The sequence below is a fragment of the Cryptomeria japonica genome, chromosome 9 (genome assembly GCF_030272615.1).
Source record: "Cryptomeria japonica chromosome 9, Sugi_1.0, whole genome shotgun sequence".
Classification (NCBI taxonomy): Eukaryota; Viridiplantae; Streptophyta; class Pinopsida; order Cupressales; family Cupressaceae; genus Cryptomeria; species Cryptomeria japonica.
The window spans coordinates 90,165,672-90,172,322 of record NC_081413.1 but is presented as its reverse complement, the minus strand read 5'-3'; positions in this window follow the sequence as shown (position 1 = coordinate 90,172,322).

Sequence of the window (6,651 nt, the reverse complement as noted above, 5' to 3'; positions counted from 1 at the left end):
TACCTCAATCCTTCACATGCATAAGGCTGATGTGGCACCTCGATCTCATTCACATCTCTTAGCTAACTCATCACAAAGTATCAGCAATTGCATCACACAAGATGGATCACCAAACCGATAACCATAGATCTGAGACTACCAACTGATAGTCACACTTAGTGAAACCTTGACACTGGTTCACTACATCTCTTCATGCCTCTTCAAACTAGTTCACCAACTTCTTTCAATCTACATACCAGTTCTCTTACATTTATTGACATCAATGACAACATACATTATCATCATATCAACATGTCAGTTCATCATATGCTAATTATATCCAACATACTCACCAAGGGTTTTCCCATCTTGGGTTTTCCTCATATATACTCATGTCCCTTGTGTGTGATTACATTGTTTAAATTCTCCTTAGCATACTGGTAGGTTATCTTAGTCTTGGTATGTTAACTGATACATATACTTAAGAGTTTAAATGAGAAGAACTTGAGAACCACTGATTCACCCCCCCTCTTAGAAGAAAATTGTTTCCAATAGTCTCATGGTCATCGGCCAGTGCTCCCTCAATGATCATGGCCCCAACTCCTCCTGCATCCAATCAAACACTTTGTCATCTCATAGCATTCTAAGCCCTAGCTTATTCCAAAAGCATTCAAGATCCCCGCAAGTCATTTTCCACATTCATACTAACCAAATTCCTCATTCCTTCCTCTCTTAGCACTTGCGTTGATTTAGCCAGCACTCGTGCCAAACCCATGGCACTCATGCTAGGCCATAGTTGATTGCACTAAACCACGCTTCATTTTAGTCCTTTGTCCCAATTAGCATGGGTGCTCACACTTTTCTAGCTTTCTTCCCTCCCAATTCTAACCCTAATCTACCCTAGCACAAGTGCTCAAGACATTTTACATTTCCTCCCTCCCCAACCTAACCCTAATCTATCCTACCATGAGCACTCATGCTAAATGCACTTTCTCATGCCATCATCCCCTTGAGACCCATTCTACTCATGAGTGCTTGCGCTAACCGCTAACGCTAGCACTACACTAGGGGCGTGCATTGAAATGCTTATCAATGTGTTTTCCCCGTTAGACTTTTAAGTCTATTTTAGTCTCTAGATGTAACCTAAATCTACCAAATTAGAGAGGATGTTAGTGGTACATACTGGTGGTTCAGAGCCCTTGGTTCTCTCATAGAAATAAACTCTCTCAACATTATGCTCATGTGTAGGAACGTGATCCATCTTTTTGTTGGCATTATAGTAAGAAAGATTGTTGGCATTTCAATATCAAGAGATTGTTGATATTCAATAAGGATATTGAGAAGGTTGTTGAAGATTATTGATATAACTGAAGAAGGATGATAACTATCTTTATAACATTATTTTGTCATTGATGTCATGAAATTAATTATCTAATTTATTATGATGTTACCATATCTTTAGAAGATTGATTAGAAGAGAATTAAGATGTCGGTAAAAGACACAGAAAGAATGTGATGAATAAAGAGGAGAAATAAGATATTCAATGGGCAACTATTACTGAGTTAGACAATGATGAGATCATGATGTTTAGATTGTTTTGATATCCTACATATGTTGTTGATTGTAAGGTTAATACTATACTATGTCATCGAGCAAAGAACCTAGTCGGTAAACCCTAAGGTTATCGATATCGGTTAATGAAGTCGAAATGTCTACCGAGTAAAGTTGTGTATTTACTAAGTTGCAACCAAGTTATGATAGTATGCATTGGATGGATAAAAGCATTATTTAATGAAGGACAATGATTAGCTAGAGATGTATAAATGATTGGTATGTCATTCATGAAGTTTGTTAAGGATCTATGGCAAAGGAAAATCGGCAGGAAGATCTACAGTGTAGATTGAACCGCAATAACCTTATGCAAGTTCCAAGAAGGGAATGCAAGTCCCTAGGTAAGGTAAAAAAATTTCAGATCAGAAGGATACATTAAACCTAGTCAAGTTTGAAGATCTAATGGCTAAGATTGATCATGGGAAATGTGATCAAGGAGATTTAGCAGTTAGCAATTGTTTATAAATAAGGAATTTTTAATAAACAATGTATGTAGGCAAGTGTATGCACAAGGATGCTACATAGTGATTACCGAGCACAAAAGCTTGAAGACCTATTTGAATAACAAAGTAGAGAGCCTAGTAAAGGGACAAGATAAGTCCTATTACTAGATTGTTTTGAGCAAATAAGAATCTGCTTTAGCATTTTAGATGTGAAGTTGCAGATAGATTTTTATTACTATTATTTTGTAAGTAACAGAAAATCTCTTAACCGAGTGGACTTAACAATCTTATTTGTAAACCCTCTAGCAAGGTAAGATTCTAAGTGAGTGTTTGAAATCCTTTGACAAGGTCACTTCTAACAAAGTAAAGATCCTAACAGATTTGAGGGAAATCCCTTAACCGGGTCACATCTAGCAATGTGTTTGTAATCTTTAACAGGATTTGATTTTAACCGAGCATACTCTAGAAGAGTATATTTCTTAGTGTGTCCAAAATCACACAGTGGTTTTTCACTATTTGGGAATCCAAATTAAAACTGGTGTTATGAGTGTTATTATGCTTATGTGTTCATAAGTTTGCATGTTTAGCAGTTTTTGGTTAAGTTGCTGAAGTATAAGTTACCGAGGTTGAATCTGTTGATTTTATGAAGTTTAAGTTTGTATGATTCACCGCCCCCTCAAATCTTGTTAGCTATTGTCATTTGTATTTTACATTTAGTATCAAAACTAACAATTGGTATCAGAGCTTTAGACTCTGGAAGAAAAAGTTTAAAAAGGTACTTGAGGCAAAGATCCGAAGATGTATAAAAGGGATGCACCGAAGCTGAACAAGTCAAGTTTCTCCACATGGTAGAAAAGGATGAAGCTGCATTTATCAGGAATTGAAGAATTGCAACATATTATCTGGAGAATGATTACATTGCATCGAGCACCAACCCTATGACCTTGGAAGAGATTAAGGCAACGCAAGAACATATGCAAGCTATGATTGAAATAACATCAAGATTGACCGACTCAGAGTTTAATGATCTAGAAGGTTGTAATGATGCAAAAGCAATGTGGACTAAGCTCATATCTATGTATGAAGGTGATGAACATGTTCAAAGAGAAAAAGTAGATAGTCTAAGAGGACAACTTGAATCCATGAGGATGAATGAAGGTGAGAACATAACCCAATACAGTACAAAAGTAAAGGAGATTGTCAATCAAACTAAAGGAGCGAGTGGAACTATTGAAGAAAAGGATATAACAAGTAAGTTGTTGAGAACCCTTCTACCAACTTATTCTATTCGAGTCTCTAAAATCAATGAATTGAGGTCTGTACCTAACATGCCAGTTTCTTTGGATGCTACTACTGGTAAGCTACATGCATTTGAGTTAAGTAATTTTGATAATAGTGGGTCTTCGGTAAATAAAGTAGAATCTGCATTCAGTTCTTTTCATATTGGTGAATCTAATGATTACAATGATAGAATGAGTAAGTACTCTGAAGGGGATCATAGTAGAGAAAGTTAAAGATTTCACAAGAACATGGAAAAAGTGCACAAACTGTATGAGAAAATCAAGAAGCAAGAAGAATTTGAAGCATTATTAGCCAGAAGGTTACCGAGAGGAAAAGGTAAGTATAAAGGAAAGCTATGCTTAAAATGTTTCAGTTGTGATAAAATAGGACATATGGCTTCTAACTGCCCTCACAAAGAATCTAGTGAAAAGAGAGAATACCGAGATAATAGGTAGAAAGATAACCAATATAGAGGACACTGAGACTTCAGAAGGAGAGATAGAAGGACATGTCTAGTAGCAGATGAGGAATCCAATGATGACAAATATGATGAAACTGATACTAAGGAAATTGTTTATGTGGCTATTAAAGATGGATCTGATGAAGAAAGGTATGAATAAAAATCATTAATATCTCACATAAATAATAATGATTCTTGGATCATAGTGAGTAGATGCTCACATCATATGATAGGTGATAAACACAAGTTTGTTAAATTAGAAGACTATGATGGAGGCTATGTAAGATTTGGTAATGATGCACCATGTCCAATGAAAGGTAAAGGATCTATAACACTTCTTGACAATGCTAAATGTGATGATGTATACTAGGTTGAAGGTTTGAAATACAATTAGTTGAGTGTAGCATAGCTAAACAATACATGATACCAAATAGAATTTCAGAAAGGAATTATCAAAATTCATGACAAACATGGAAAGTTAGCTGCTATTGGGACACAAACAAAAGGTAATACATTTCATCTTGACTCAACTCAGAACAAGTGTCTCTATGCAAAGATAGATGATACATGGTTATGGCATAAAAGGTTTTGTCATGTAAATTTTGATAATCTGATCAAAATAAGTAAGAAGCACCAAGTAAGAGGTCTATCGAGTCTTAAAAAACCTAAGAATGCTATGTGTCAAGGATGCCAGATGGGTAAGATGACAAGATCAAGCTTTACAAGTAAGTCCTACACCTCTAAAGAAATTTTAGATCTAGTACACACTGATCTTTGTGGTCCTATGAAAGTTCAAAGTTATTATGGTGATAAATATTTCATATTATTTGTGGATGATTACTCAAGGATGATGTCAGTCATGTTTTTAAAAGAAAAATCATAAGCTTTTCAAATGTTTAAATGGTACAAGGCAAGAGTTGAAAATGAAATAGGAAGACAACTGAAATGTCTGAGATCTGATAGAGGAGGAGAATTTACTTCTGCTGAATTTAACTTATTTTGCAATGATCATGGTATAAAGAGGCAAGTATCTGCACTAAGAACACCTTAGCAAAATGGGATAGATGAGAGAAGAAATAGATCAATTGTGGATTGTGCAAGAACCCTGATGATAGAAAAGAGGGTACCTCAAACATTTTGGAGAGAAGCAATCAGCACTGCAGTTTACACCCTGAACCGAGTTCAATTGAAGAAAGGAACTATGAATACACCATATGAGATCTGGTATGACAAGAAACCTAATGTAAGTTACTTTAAAATCTTTGGAAGTAGATGCTATGTTCACAAAGATGACAGAAATGGAAAGTTTGATCATAAAAGTGAAGAAGGAACATTTCTTGGTTATTCTTCTAGAAGTAAAGCATTTAAATGTCTCATCAAATCATCTAACAAAATAGTGGAAAGTGTAAATGTGAAAATTGATGAATTTGCAAAAAGAAATGATGAAGGAAATCCAAAGAACCAGAAGATTATGAAGAATTTGTTTATGTTCAACCGAGAAGTCCTACCAAGAAAGTTGATGAAGAAAATGAAGATAATTACTAGTTACCGAGTGATGAAGAAGATCATACAAAACCTACTGAGCCTATGTTAGCTAAATATGTCAGAAGACATCATGCATCAAGTCAGATTATAGGAGATAAAGATGATCCAATAATGACAAGAAACAAACTAAGACAGAACACATGTCTGATTTCTGAATTTGAACTGAGAATAGTGAAAGAGGCATTTAATAGTGAAGATTGGGTAAATGCTATGATAGAAGAGATTGATCAAATCAAGAAGAATGACACATGGACACTGATCCCAAGACCAAAGGACAAAAATGTAATTGGTACTAAGTGGATTTTTAGAAACAAGCTAAATGAAAAAGGTGAGGTCATTCGCAACAAAGCAAGACTATTTTGCAAAGGTTATGCTCAAGAAGAAGGATTAGATTGCGGTGACACTTTTGCACCTATGGCTAGCCTTGAGGGAGTAAGAACATTGTTGGCATATGCTACTTTCAAAAATTTTGAGGTATATCAAATGGATGTTAAATCTATATTTTTGAATGGTATACTAGAAGAAGAAGTTTTCATTGAACAACCTGAAGGATTTGTTGAAGACAGGAGTAAAGATCAGGTATGCAAACTAAACAAAGCCTTATATGGTATGAAACAAGCACCTAGAGCATGGTATGAGAGACTGCACTCTTATTTAATCAAGATTGGTTTTATAAGGACAAGTGAAAACAACAATATGTACATGAAGAAAGATGAGGACAATGGAATACTAATCTCAGCCATATTTGTTGATGACATTATATTTTGTGGTAATGACTCCTTATGCAAGAACTTTGGAAATGAAATGTGCAAAGAATTTGAGATGTCACTAATTAGTGAGATAAAGTATTTTATAGGTTTACAGATATTGCAAATGAAAGATGAGATTTTCATTACTCAATCCAAGTACATAAATGAAATCTTAAAAAAATTTGGAATGGAGGATTCTAAACCAGTAAGTACTCCTATGACGACTAATTGTAAATTATCAAAGAATGATGAATCTGTATCTATTGGTGAGACACTTTACCGATCTATGATTAGAAAATTGCAATATGTCGTGCATAGTAGACCGGATATAGCACATGCAGTAGGTATTGTAGCAAGATTCTCTGCAGATTCCAGGGAAACCCATATGACAGCAATCAAGAGAATTTTCAGATACCTGAGAGGCATTGAAGATTATGGCTTAGTATATGAAAAGAGGAATAATTTTGATTTAAAAGTTTCTACTGATGCTAATTGGGAAGGCAACATAGATGACAGGAAAAGCACAAGTGGTGGAGATTTCTTTTTGGGAGAAAGACTAGTAAGTTGGCTTAGCAAGAAATA